Raw genomic sequence first — 13,914 nt, 5'->3', positions numbered from 1 at the left:
GAAAATAAGTGAGAATGAACTCACAAGTGTTGGTTGTTAAAGAAAGGGTCCAAAAGTGTGAATCTGGCCCTAAGTGTTTTGTTAATCTTCTCTTTGTGTTTGAGTGGATTTTTGCATTCAAAAGTGAATTCTAAGTGTCAATTTCATTACCTTGCTGACTATTGCTTTAAGAACGTTTGTCTAACCTTACCTTTCTTTGTTAGCCAATACCCTAGCCCCGTTACAACCCTTAGACTTCAATCTTTGGTGTTATGTGTTTCAATCTGTGGAGTTTGAAATTTGTATGAGCATATGGAATCCCTGGTTCTCGCTTCTAAGTAGTGGCATTCCATTCATGAGATTATATATATATATATACACACATGCATTAATAATTCCAGAAAGTGCCTTCTTTGATTATAACATATGTGAGTGGCTAGTCTACATGTTTACATCAATCTTCTCACATATACCTAGTATAGGGAGTGTAGTCAGAACATCTGTGTGAAAATAGAGAGTATATCCGATGAGGAATTGAGGGAATTCTCAAAGGCATGTTACTACATTCAAAATGTTGTTTTAATTGATTAAATGCGAGCTACTAAGTGGTGACTATGATTAAGTGTGTGCTCGAGGGTAAGGATTGCTAAAATATATGTGAGTAGTGATTTTTAATTTGTCATGTTTCATTGGAAATCCCTGAGGCAAACATTGAAAGGTCTAGGTTATCTTTTGTTTGTTTCGTTTGTTTTGTTTTGCTAGAGGACTAGCAAAAGCTAACTGTGGGGGAATTTGATAGGAGTATATTTATGTGACTTAGTTAGCTTGTTTTCTTGCATTTATGTTGTTAGCTCATAGTTATTTTAGTATTTTAACCTATTTTTGTGTGTTTGTAGGTCCAAAGAGCTAAAGTAGCAAGAAAGTGCATTTTGGAGCTTTTTGGAGCATTTTTGGGCTTGGAATGGATGGCACATGCATGGACCAAGGTGGATGGATGAAATTGAAGACCAAAAGAAGCTAGGATTATGCTGAAGTTATGAAGAAATTAATTCAAGAAAAGGAAGTAAAGGATGCAAGCAAAAAAGAAGGAATGTTAGCCAAGTTACCATATTTTGTCCTAAACTTTCCTCATCCTAATTCACCTATGTTCCAGCTGCAAAGGGGTGTCCTAAATACTTTAGGACACTTAATTACATATTTCTAGAAGACCTAATCCCTGCCACAATGGGTGTTGCACCTTTCTTCCCTTCCCTTTTTCCCTTGCCATGCAAGGGATTCTCCTTTCCTCTTTTCCTACCCTTGCCGCATATCCTTTTTCCCTTGTCCCCTTGGATTCTGTTTTGACTTACCCTTTTTCCTTGTGGACTTAGAGTTAAAATCCTTCTAAAATAATTAAAACTTTCTTTTCTCTTTCCCTTTAATTTTGCCGCACCCTAGCCTTAATTCCCTAAGGTTTTGACATACTTGGCTATTTTTATTTGAGCTCCTTGTCCCAACCTTCCTTCAACCATTCACTACCAGTCATACTTTCAACCATTCTCCCATACAATTCATCACTCAAACCTTCACCCATACCTTGTGTCGCAACAAAGAAGAAGAAGGAGGACCCTTGGACGTGCTTGCCATTCAAGTTGGATTGCTGGAACATTTTAGGTGTTTTCAATATTTTGTTTTCAATGTCTAAGTTTATGTATCTTTGTTTTGCGAACATGAGGAGCTAAACTCATTTTAGTAAGGGGGAAATTCAAAGCCATGAACATGTTTGCAATATGAATAGATTACTTCCAGTTATGATTCTATAAATCGTGAATGCAATTTACTTAACTGTTTGATTCACAACTTATTCTTGTTTGTGGATTAAGGATGCATACTTAGTTTGCATGCATGAATTTGATGCTAGAATATAAGGGAGTTTCACCTAATCATTATGAACTTATATTCACAAGTAATGGAGGTTGCTAGTCACAATCGTGTTAAGTCAATTTTTGGCAGGAGTATCGTGCTCATCATACTTACGAATGCTTTGTCAATGCTTATGATTTTTACAAAGCTTAATGATCTTTGATTGTATCCTTATTATGCTGTTCATGTAGGGAACTTTTCAAGAATAATTTGGGTTGCCGATTGTTGGAAATATGCCCTGAAAGTCAATCTTTGGAAGAAACCTTTCAGGACAAATGAATCGATGTATAGATGACTCTTATACATCAAATGGCAAAGATACTAATTAGGACTATCTCAACAAACGATATATGTCCTAAATAGTGTATCCATGGACAATGGATCGATTGAAGAAGTAATCTAATGATGTTAGATTACAGAGACCTTCTTCACATAAACATAATGTCCAAAAAGGTTCCTGGTCATTGGATTGTCGGAGGGATACTGACAATGCTTAGACCGGTACATACTGTGTCTGCTTCAATTGGAAGGATGGAAAGTCTCATCCTATTCGTGTGGTGACACTAAGACAAGTATGTAGGTGCTCATTAAGGGAATAAGTTCACTGAACACAATCGAACGAGAGTACTTGCATGGAGGTCTACTCACATCTCAAGCAAGTAACTCTAATGGTTGGAATAATGTAAGTAATCCTTTGACCTGAGGCATCGTCGTTGTCTTTGTTGGAAATATACCCTGAAAGTCAATCTTTGGAAGAAACCATTCAGGACAATTGAATCGATGTATGGATGACTCTTATACATCAAATGGCAAAGATACTAATTAGGACTATCTCTATAAACGATATATGTCCTAAATAGTGTATCCATGGACAATGGATCGATTGAAGAAGTAATCTAATGATGTTAGACTACAGAGACCTTCTTCACATAACCAAATGTCCAAAAAGGTTCCTAGTCATTGGATTGTCGGAGGGATACTGACAATGCGAAGACCGGTACATACTGTGTCCGCTTCAATTGGAAGGATGGAAAGTCTCATCCCATTCGTGTTGTGACACTAAGGCAAGTATGTAGGTGCTCATTAAGGGAATGAGTTCACTGAACACAATCGAACGAGAGTACTTGCATGGAGGTCTACTCACATGTCAAGCAAGTAACTGGTGCGAAAATTACTTGACACACAAATTAAACCCTCTTTTTGACAATTGTAGTATAGATGTAAGTAGGGTATCGTTCTAGGCGGGGGATTAGGAGGGATTGCTAATCTATTCTAAATTAATTTAAAAATATTAAACAAGACTCAAGGACACAAAACTAGGCTAAAAACTCTAATAACTCGAAACACACTTAGAATGACTCAAAATAATGAAAACAATCAAATTAGACACTAGGAACTGAAATGGACGGAAATTGAATTAAAAGACTAACAACAATGAAAACTAACTAAATAATATAATTTAATAATGGGGGGTAGTTTGGTTTTGACGAGAAGTAAATTAAACTTAAATAAATTACAGAATTGACAAAAGCATGAAATTAAGGTGAAAGGATAGGTGACGGACTAGCTAGAGGGTTCTTCTCCACACATGACACATATGCAACCTAAATTGATTTTCAGTTGTTCTTTCAATAAATTGTGAATGACAATGTTCCAAGTTAATTAGGTCTGCTTAAATTAACTCTTAGATTTCCCTAGATTCATTGGATTGAATGGAATACGCATGATAACCAAATTATTCCTCATCAAAGTCCCTAACTATGGAATACGCATGATAGAGACATTCAACAAAGATCATTAAGTTCAACGGAAATCATAAACATTGACTAGGCATTCAAAACTATGGAATACGCATGTTAATCCAGCCTAGAATTCACTTAACACGATTGTGGATAACAACCTTCACTACTTGTGAATATAAGTTCATAACGATTAGGTGAAATTCACTTATATTCTAGCATCAAATTCATGCATGTAAATTAAGTATGCATTCTTAATCGACATACAAAAATAAGTTATCAATCAAGCAGTTAAGCAAATTAAATCACAACTCAGAAATCACAACTGAAGGTAATCAATTCAATTTACAAATATATTCATGACTTTGAATTAACCTCTAGCCAAAATAAATTTAGTTACACATTATTAAAACAAAAATAAAATATAAGTTTGGAAAGATTTAACCGAGAGAGAAGGCAGCTTGCTGCTTCTGTTTTTCTCCTCCCCGAGGCTCACGCTGCTCGCCAGTCTAACATCTGCTTTTCTGCCCATGTGGACTCTGCTTCCTGGTCTTCTGATCCCGTCCCTTATATTTTCTGTTCTCTCTGCCCTTCTCACGCTGCCAAAGGCAACTTTTCTTCTCTTTTTTTTTTGTATTCTGTCCGCGCCTCTGACCTCTGTTTCCTTTCTGACCTGCCCTTTTTATTTTCTTTTTCTGCTTTTCAAAGCTGCCAGGGAAGCTCAGCTCCCCCTCTCTTCCCGTTTTTCCCGCTGCTCCAAGCAGCCTTCCCCCCTCTTTTATTCTTTTATTTCTGACCTACTCCCCACTACCGTCCCATTTTCATGCTTTATTTTCTTATTCTTTCCACCAGTCCATGCGCATTCCACTTCTATTTATTTTCTTTTGTTTTTCACTCAATGCTCACCCATTGTCTCTCCACTCCCTCTGCTGGTAAAGGCAGCTTTTTATTCCTTTTTCTTCTTTATTTTCTCCTTCTTTGCCGTTCCTTTCTTCTTCTACAAAACATGAATCATGATGATGTTTCAAACATCATCATGACTTATCATTATTATTATTTTTATTAATTTTATTTAAAAGCTGATCTACACAGACAGTTTTGACGAATTTATTAAATAAAATTTCACTTGTTCTATTTTTATTTTCTTTGCTAGACAAATCCTATAATACGCAAAAACAAAGTAAATAGCTCAAAAATATAAGGAACTAACTAAGAAAAGACGAGTGAATTCGAAGTAAAAATATATATAAATATGATCCGATCAAATACCCCCACACTTAACTTTTGCTAGTCCTCGAGCAAAACAAAGAAAACAAGAACAAGAAGTAACAAGAAAAACATTAGCTTCCCTCTATGTGACCCTCATAGAATTTCATTCAAGAAAACAAATCATCAAGAACCATAGCTAGCATCAAGAAAACAAATCCAAGTTCATCTTCCTTATTCAAATATTAGCAGTAATCTTTGAATCATCATTGAAGTGTAGTGTGTGAGATAGCCATGCTAATGCAATTTCAAAATTTTTATATTTTTAAAATCATCATATGCAAACTAGCAACCTTCTCACGGGATATACACTCAATCACACATGTGTTTAGTTTAAATGTGTTTCGCTCAAAGAATCAAATGTGAAATTTCTACCATAAGCTTGCATAAAGATCTCATCTCCACAATCATAATTGAAAAACTTAAATCAATAGGACTTTTATTGGATGTAATGAGGTTTAGGGAGAGGGTTATTGAAATGAAAGAATAGGTAAACACAAGTTCCAAGCTACATTGCAAGCAATTCTTTTGTTTAGATTTATAAGAACTCAATTTTTCCAGCGATTCTTCTAACACCTCCAACCACACCCTTAACTGAAACTTGAAAAACTTTTTATTTTCTTTATATACAATCTTTCTTTTTCTTTTTCTTTTTTTTTTTTTTTTTTTTTTTTTTTTTTTTAAATACAAACATGAAATACCCCCACACTTATTCTTTTGCCAAACACCTTCAAAGTACTTCACAAACATTTCTCATAAGACAATCTCACTTTGCTCACTAGCTTGCTTGGAAAGGGTAAGGAAAAATGTTTCAGGTATAAGGGTAGACATATCTGATGATAAGAAATAAAATGCTCAACATACACGGCTCAAATTGGCAATCTAATGATATCATTTTTATTTGGGAAACATGGTTATTTGGGCCATAGTGGTAAACCTAATGCCTCTATCATTTCCAAGTTTATGCAATCAATGACAAACATTTCGAAAGATCGTTACGCAAGTTCTAGAGATGTATCTCACATAAGTTCATCACACATGAAAGAATAGGAGTGTATGAAAAATGCACACACTTTCAATCGGCTCAAAAACTCACATAGGATGTATATGGTCACTAAATTCACATATGAAGCTTTAAGTCATACTTTAGTTTCACATTAACAAGGCTATGTGCATTTGGTTTTTCAAAGATGGTCAAACATGTACAAAACTAACAAGAGAATTAGGAATTTCACAAAACACATGTTAACTAAGTTCTTGATGATCATGGTTCAAATTTGATCCAATTATATCATTGGGTCGGGAAACTAACAAAAATCTAATTCAAAACAATAAGGGAAACAAGACAATATTTTTGGAATTTTAAATTTTCCGATTTTTTCTAAATTTTTTTTTTTTTTTAGCAAATTAAAACTAATTAAGAAAACAAAAAGCAACAACACGGAAAAATGAAACCCGTTCGTAGTTGAAGGTACAAAAAATTTCAATTTGGTTATTTTTTGTACTCTTTACCCCCAAACTTAAACCGGACATTGTCCCCAATGTCAGAAAACACTATAATGCAAATAAAAATAAAATAAATAAATAATAAGAAACAAAATAAAGCGATTGGACTGAAAACTTCCCTAGTTTGCAGTAAAATCAAGCGATGACCCCCCAAGCTAAAATTCTGCAATCAACTTTAAGGGTGGAAATAACCAAAAGTTCCTGCAAAGAAAAGAAATAAATCAGTTAAGTAACACAAGAAAATGTAAAAAAAATAAAATAAAATTGCAAACGAAAAATTGAAAATCACGATAAAAGACAATGAATAGAACTAATAAGTGATCATTGGTCGTGCTTGTTGACTTTCCACAGCTTTCCTCTTGAACTGGGTGACACTTAGCTTTTTACTTGCAAGTGATGATTTGATGATATTGTACGGCGAGGCTTTGCTCTTTGGTGATGTTGTTGAAGCTCTTTGAGTTCTTCAACTCAGATTCCTTCTGCTCTCGAGTTGATTGTGCAGGCTCAATTCCTTATTTGTTCTCCAAGCAGATGTGGCAGCTTCTCTAGTTCTTCATCTCATACTCCTTCTTCTGGGATGAATGTGCAAGCTGCATTCTTCTCTGCTTGTTTCTTCTGCACATTGTCTCCACATGCTGCTGGTATCATTTTCGCTTGCCTTATCTGTTCTTCAGGTAGATGTGGCAGCTTCTTTGGAAGTACATCAGCAGTGGAAGACGAGTACTCGAGAGCAATTTCTCCATGTCCTGCAGGTTAGAACAAAGACAAGGAAAAGGACATGGAGAATGCATGATATGAGATACTCGTGCTCTCAACCTTTATGATATGAAATACTTGTGCTCTGGATGGGTTATTTACAGGGGTATCCCAGGGGATGAAAAATACAGAGTGACTTGAGAGGGTTTGTTGGAAAGCCATTTAAGAGAGGAAGAAGTGCTGAGAGGGTGTGCCTTTGCTGTGGAAGGCGAAGGTAAATACTTATAGGACTTTTCTTCACAACCGGAACTATTCTCTCACTCATTGTCGGCAGCCGGTGGATGGATGAATAGTACAAATTACGCGCTTTCTGACAAAGCTGCCCGTAATTTCCGCAAAGCTGCCAGTTGCATGTGAAGAGTGACGACACGTCTGGACAAATTGATCTTTTGAAATCCGGGGTTCGGCTCGTGGTTTCTGAGCAAGCCCATTTTTTGAGAAATGAAACGCCTCTTTTGAGAAAAGAATCCGGCTTTTGAGAAAGGAGCCCCGACTCTTCGAATTGCGAGAGGACGCTTCTCTGAGGAGCGCCTCTTTGATTTCTTCTTTTTATAGAGGCGTTAATTTTGTTCCGCAACACACTTGAGCTCCCTCCTGTTTTTTTCTTCTTGTAAACTTCCAAAATCTTAATCTGTCCGATCTCTTCTTTCTCAACACCTTCAGAAAATGTCTGGCCCTTCCGATCGTCGTTTTGACTTGAACCGTGGTGAAGAGGCAGCCCCACCTTCACCAGACAACATATGGCGCCTATCTTTCATATCCCCTACTGGTCCTCTTACTGTTGGGGATTCGATGATGAAAAATGACATGACTGCTGCGGTGGTGGCCCGGAACCTTGTCACCCCCAGAGATAACAGACTGCTCGCTAGACGGTCTGATGAATTGGCGGTTAAGGAGTCTCTGGCTCTTAGCGTGCAGTGTGCGGGTTCTGTGTCCAACATGGCCCAACGCCTATTTGCTCGAACCCGTCACGTTGAATCGTTGGTGGCTGAAATACAGAGTCTCAAATAGAAGATTAGAGGACTCAAGCATGAAAATAAACAATTGCACAAGCTTGCACACAACTATGCCACAAACATGAAGAGGAAAATTGACCAGCTGCAGGAAAATGATGGCCAGATTTTACTTGATCACCGGAGGTTTGTGGGTTTGTTCCAACCGCATCTGCCTTCGTCTTCTGGGGCGGCACCGCGTAGTGAAGCTCCAACTGATCAACCTCTGTTGCCTCCTCCTTCTGTGGCCCCGCCGACTGCTGAAGCTCCGCCGACTACTGAAGCACCACCTGACCAATGAATGCTATTAGTTTACACATCATTGTAAAATATTTTTACTTTTATGTTTTTTTTTTATTTTTTTTTATTTTTTATTTTTAGGTGTGTTTTGTTTGTTTTTTTTTTTTTTAAATCAATGTAAAAAGACTTTGTTTAACCTTCCCCCACAGTTAAACTAAATAACACAAACTCACAGAAATAAACCAAATAACACAACTAACTGAACAAAACAAAATGAAAGCAGTAAAGATAAGGGTGTAAGAATGCAAATCTGATTTGGTTAGCGATTCCAAAGTCTCCCTTCGTTGAATGCTTGGGTTGCCTCCCAAGAAGCGCTTGATTTAACGTCTTTAGCCGGACGAATCTTTCCTTTAAACTCCACTCGGCTCCAAAGCATGGAATTTATCTTTTAATGGGAGGTGATACTTGAAATGATTCGGCAATGGTTTAAATTCAAGAGTGGGTGCCTGAATCATCAAAATTAGAAACATGTTAGTATAAATTAAAATTAAAATTGGAGAAGATGGCTTACTTTCTTTTTCCGACACAAACTCAATGACAAACACCACATCTTTAAACATTTTCGGGACTTTGAACTTGGCCAGGTTTACTATGATGGTTGTGGCTTGTCCCGTGTCATCAAACTCAACTGCTTTGGGCTTGATTGTCTCATGCACAACCTCTTGGATGTATTCTTGATATGCTTCAACCACTTCATTCTCTTGAATCCCTTTTCTTGGTGTGCAAGGTTCTTTGAACGTTTCAATACCATCGGGAACTTGTTTTGGTGCACCAAGAATTGGGATATCACTTTGCACCTTTGGAAGAGCTTCCACAATGTCTTTTTCACTCTCTTTGATATTTGGAATCAAAAACCTGCAAGGACAAAGGACATTCGGTGGAATAATGTTAGAATGAAGTGAATTTAGAACTTCCTCACCTGAGTTGGATGACATAGGGATTTGAGGAGCTTGCAGCAAGAATTCTTCTAAACTGCCCACGTTGTCCTCCTCCTCTTCTGCTTGCAGCAGCAATTCATCCATGTTCGGGCTGTGTTTGGATGGTTCTGGGACAGCTTCATCCTTCATGTCACCTTCCAAAGTGATGGCTTCATCGATTTCACTTTCTGCCTTTGAATTTGCAATGTTTGAGTTGGAAAGTTCACTTTGATCTCGAATCTGTGCCATGAATTCCACAATCTGCCCAACTTGCATTTCCAATTCGTCCACTCTTTTGACTCGGTCTTGCATCTCCTGGTTTTGATTTTCTACTCCCTGATTCAAAGAGGTGAGTAACTTATTAAGTGTATCATTATCCAAGGACGTACCTGAATTGAATTGGGTTGATTGTTGTGGTGGCTGTGACGGTTCATATGGCCACTGACAGAACTCTTCCGATGGCGGCAATTGTTCTTCTTTTTGAAAACCCTGCGCCAAAGAAATTAGTCCTTCAAGAATTTCATTATAATTCACGGGCATACTTTGATTTGATTGGAATTGTTGTGGGGGATGCTGTGGTGGCTGCATAGGTCTTGAATAGAACTCGTCTTGCTACCAATATCCACCTTGTTCAAATTGTTGAGGTTCATCCCACATATAATCTGAATTATAAGCGTTGGAAAATATGTTGCCCCTTGATTGGTTATGGCCTTGATATCCCCAAACATCTTCATTTGCATAAAATTGAGGACTTTGATAACCTTGCCCATAGGGCACATCAAATGTAGGGACACTTGGCATTGTGGTCCGTTCGGCATTATGAGTCAATTGAGCAGTGAGCTGTGCCAATTGAGCTTGAATGGTCGCAAGTGCCATGTCTCGCTCCATTTGTACCTAAAATCAAAGAAAGAAAAATAAATCAAATATCAAAAGTAAAATACACAAACACCAATATAAACATAAACAAAAACAAAAATAAAGGGATTAGCAAAGTTGCTAATCCCCGGCAACGGCGCCAAAATTTGGTGCGAAAATTACTTGACACACAAATTAAACCCTCTTTTTGACAATTGTAATATAGATGTAAGTAGGGTATCGTTCTAGGCGGGGGATTAGGAGGGATTGCTAATCTATTCTAAATTAATTTAAAAATATTAAACAAGACTCAAGGACACAAAACTAGGCTAAAAACTCTAATAACTCGAAACACACTTAGAATGACTCAAAATAATGAAAACAATCAAATTAGACACTAGGAACTGAAATGGACGGAAATTGAATTAAAAGACTAACAACAATGAAAACTAACTAAATAATATAATTTAATAATGGGGGGTAGTTTGGTTTTGACGAGAAGTAAATTAAACTTAAATAAATTACAGAATTGACAAAAGCATGAAATTAAGGTGAAAGGATAGGTGACGGACTAGCTAGAGGGTTCTTCTCCACACATGACACATATGCAACCTAAATTGATTTTCAGTTATTCTTTCAATAAATTGTGAATGACAATGTTCCAAGTTAATTAGGTCCGCTTAAATTAACTCTTAGATTTCCCTAGATTCATTGGATTGAATGAAATACGCATGATAACCAAATTATTCCTCATCAAAGTCCCTAACTATGGAATACGCATGATAGAGACATTCAACAAAGATCATTAAGTTCAACGGAAATCATAAACATTGACTAGGCATTCATAACTATGGAATACGCATGTTAATCCAGCCTAGAATTCACTTAACACGATTGTGGATAACAACCTTCACTACTTGTGAATATAAGTTCATAACGATTAGGTGAAATTCACTTATATTCTAGCATCAAATTCATGCATGTAAATTAAGTATGCATTCTTAATCGACATACAAAAATAAGTTATCAATCAAGCAGTTAAGCAAATTAAATCACAACTCAGAAATCACAACTGAAGGTAATCAATTCAATTTACAAATATATTCATGACTTTGAATTAACCTCTAGCCAAAATAAATTTAGTTACACATTATTAAAACAGAAATAAAATATAAGTTTGGAAAGATTTAACCGAGAGAGAAGGCAGCTTGCTGCTTCTGTTTTTCTCCTCCCCGAGGCTCACGCTGCTCGCCAGTCTAACATCTGCTTTTCTGCCCGTGTGGACTCTGCTTCCTGGTCTTCTGATCCCGTCCCTTATATTTTCTGTTCTCTCTGCCCTTCTCACGCTGCCAAAGGCAACTTTTCTTCTTTTTTTTTTTGTATTCTGTCCGCGCCTCTGACCTCTGTTTCCTCTCTGACCTGCCCTTTTTATTTTCTTTTTCTGCTTTTCAAAGCAGCCAGGGAAGCTCAGCTCCCCCTCTCTTCCCGTTTTTCCCGCTGCTCCAAGTAGCCTTCCCCCCTCTTTTATTCTTTTATTTCTGACCTACTCCCCACTACCGTCCCATTTTCATGCTTTATTTTCTTATTCTTTCCACCAGTCCATGTGCATTCCACTTCTATTTATTTTCTTTTGTTTTTCACTCAATGCTCACCCATTGTCTCTCCACTCCCTCTGCTGGTAAAGGCAGCTTTTTATTCCTTTTTCTTCTTTATTTTCTCCTTCTTTGCCGTTCCTTTCTTCTTCTACAAAACATGAATCATGATGATGTTTCAAACATCATCATGACTTATCATTATTATTATTTTTATTAATTTTATTTAAAAGCTGATCTACACAGACAGTTTTGACGAATTTATTAAATAAAATTTCACTTGTTCTATTTTTATTTTCTTTGCTAGACAAATCCTATAATACGCAAAAACAAAGTAAATAGCTCAAAAATATAAGGAACTAACTAAGAAAAGACGAGTGAATTCGAAGTAAAAATATATATAAATATGATCCGATCAGTAACTCTAATGGTTGGAATAATGTAAGTAGTCCTTTGACCTGAGGCATCGTCGTTGTCTTGTGGTTAAGTACTTGATCTTTGATTATGTCAAAAGTCACTCTATCAGAATGTCAACGGCATAGTTGGGGTTAAGCCACTTAGTCATGAAGGCAAGTGTATGCGCAACAAGGAATCTCTAATCCTCGATAAGAGAGGAAGAATACTCTAAGATATGATTCGGGAATCTTTGGCCGAAGTATCGAGCGTAATAAAGGAAAGCGTTCCTATACGAGTCAATTGAATCATATAAGAAGGAATAATCACATTAGGGGTTTGACATAATATATCCATACCCTAGTAATGTGATTGAGAGTATTGTTTTAGAGAAGGATTAAATTACATTGTAATTCCAACTGAATAGGTTCTCCGAATAAACTTCTACATTAGCTTGGGTAGCTATGACATATGGTTAGATGTCACTCATAGCTTGTGAGTTCTTCTAGATGATTAAATGTAGTCTTCAAAGAAGAAAGGTGAATTAAAATGAAGTTTTAATTCACTAAGTGATTGAATTAAATATAATCAATTGGATTGATGCCAATCACCTCACTGCCTTGCTAATTAGAACCTAAAAGATTGTTCACCAATACACTATTGTAGTGAGTAACTAATGGATGATGGAAATAATTAATTGGATTAATTAAGTGTTGTGATTAATTTAGAAAGTCTAAAGAAATCATCAAAGCGATAAAGATCGTTTTGGGCTTAAAGAAATGTTCGGGTTTAATTGGGCCCATTGGGCCTAAAACCATTGGGCTTTTATTCAAGCATTGGATGACTTGAAATAAATGAAAGCCCAAAGCCCAAACAACACAAAGAGGGCCGGCCATTTTAGGTGTTGAAAGAGTGAGATATTTAGTCAAGTTGTTGGCTAGGTTTCTTATGTCTATATAAGGAACTTTATAGTGATATTGTTCATTAGGGTTTTTGTGTGGTTAAAAACAACAAAGAGGCAAAAGAATATCTCTCCAAAAACTACACAAAGGCTGGCCACCTTGGGGTGATTTTACTAACATATCTTTCACCCTTTGGTTATTCCTTCATCCTTCTCACTACTCTAGTGGGTGAGGATCTTTAGAGGTTTCCTACTTTGGAAACTTGAAGAGAACCTAGGAGCACTCATTCTATCAAAGTGGAGGAGGCAAGGAGGGAAGCTAGGCTCAAGGAGTTCAAGGAACAAAGGGCTTGGAGGTGGTCCATCCTTGGTCTCAAGTCTAGATCAAGAGGTATAAGACTAAACCTTCACTTTGTTCTTTTCTCTAAAATTTTATTTGATGCATTATATATAAACCTATGAACCTTGAAGGGGATTTGCATGACTATAGCTTTGTTAATATGTTATAAATGCTTTCGCTGCTTTCGTATATTAAATTTGATTTGTATATGCATGATAGTCATTTAGAAATCCCATCCATGAATCTCATAGATTTCCCTTCAAGTGGTATCAGAGCCAAAGGTTTATGTATAATGTGTCCTTTTGGATTTTATGCATATGGGTATTAATGTTATGTATGACATATTATTGTTTCATTCAAAGTATGTTTATCTTTTGTTTTTCAATAGTTGAAAAATGTTAGTCAAAAGTTGAGAAAGATATGTATGCAAAAGATGTTTTGTATGCATGAATGAAAAATGAGTTTAGAACTAGTTT

At 36.5% G+C, this 13,914-nt stretch overlaps 1 long non-coding RNA gene across 1 annotated transcript in view; it reads right to left on the bottom strand.

The window, feature by feature from the left end:
• The window catches only part of LOC126626439 (uncharacterized), a 34,150-nt gene extending 30,035 nt beyond the window's left edge, over positions 1 to 4,115 (bottom strand). The window contains exon 1 of the long non-coding RNA XR_007624691.1: positions 3,782 to 4,115. This is a non-coding gene — a long non-coding RNA (uncharacterized LOC126626439). The remainder of the gene's footprint in view (positions 1 to 3,781) is intronic.
• Positions 4,116 to 13,914: the final 9,799 nt, after the last annotated feature.

This window comes from Malus sylvestris, chromosome 6 (assembly GCF_916048215.2).
Source record: "Malus sylvestris chromosome 6, drMalSylv7.2, whole genome shotgun sequence".
Classification (NCBI taxonomy): domain Eukaryota; kingdom Viridiplantae; phylum Streptophyta; class Magnoliopsida; order Rosales; family Rosaceae; genus Malus; species Malus sylvestris.
This window is presented reverse-complemented; position numbering and strand designations above follow the sequence as displayed.